This window comes from Bison bison, unplaced genomic scaffold (assembly GCF_000754665.1).
Source record: "Bison bison bison isolate TAMUID 2011002044 unplaced genomic scaffold, Bison_UMD1.0 scf7180017864466, whole genome shotgun sequence".
Taxonomy (NCBI): Eukaryota; Metazoa; Chordata; class Mammalia; order Artiodactyla; family Bovidae; genus Bison; species Bison bison.
In genome coordinates this window covers 12609908-12610830 of record NW_011495027.1, presented here as the reverse complement: position 1 = coordinate 12610830, position 923 = coordinate 12609908, and the positions used below count along the sequence as shown (strand labels likewise).

The following is a 923-nucleotide window of genomic DNA, read 5'->3' as shown; positions in this document are numbered from 1 at the left end:
GACCTGCCTCTTGAGAAATCTGTATGCAGGTCAGGAAGCAACAGTCAGAACTGGACATGGAACAACAGACTGGTTTCAAATTGGGACAGGAGTATCTCAGGCTGTATATTGTCACCATGCTTATTTTACTTATATGCAGAGTATATCATGAGAAATGCTGGGGTGGAAGAAGCACAAGCTGGAATCAAGATTGCCAGGAGAAATGTCAATAACCTCAGATATGCAGATGACACCACCCTTATGGCAGAAAGCGAAGAACTAAAAAGCCTCTTGATAAAAATGAAAGAGAGGAGTGAAAAGTTAACTTAAAGCTCAGCATTCAGAAAACTAATATCATGGCAGCCGGTCCCATCACTTCATGGCAAATAGATAGGGAAACAGTGGAAACAGTGGCTGACTTTATTTTTTGGGGCTCCAAAATCACTGCAGATGGTGACTGCAGCCACGAAATTAAAAGACACTTACTCCTTGGAAGAAAAGTTATGACCAACCTAGACAGCATATTAAAAAGCAGAGACGTTACTTTGCAACAAAGGTCCATCTAGTCAAGGCTATGGTTTTTCCAGTAGTCATATATGGATGTGAGAGTTGGGAGTATAAAGAAAGCTGTGTGCCAAAGAATTGGTATTTTTCAACTGTGGTGTTGGAGAAGACTCTTGAGAGTCCCCTGGACTATAAGGAGATCCAACCAGTCTATCCTAAAGGAAATCTGTCTTGAATATTCATTGGAAGGACTGATGCTAAAGCTGTAACTCCAACACTTTGGCCACCTGATGTGAAAAGCTGACTCATTGGAAAAGACCCTGATGCTGGGAAAGATTGAAGACGGGAAGAGAAGGGGATGACAGAGGATGAGATGGTTGGATGGCATCACCAACTCAATGGACATGAGTTTGAGTAAACTCCGAGAGTTGGTGATGGAT

At 42.3% G+C, this 923-nt stretch overlaps 1 protein-coding gene across 5 annotated transcripts in view; it reads right to left on the bottom strand.

The window, feature by feature from the left end:
• The window catches only part of SLC44A3 (solute carrier family 44, member 3), an 87002-nt gene that overhangs the window by 65410 nt on the left and 20669 nt on the right, over nucleotides 1-923 (bottom strand). The gene's annotated exons all lie outside the window — the stretch shown is intronic.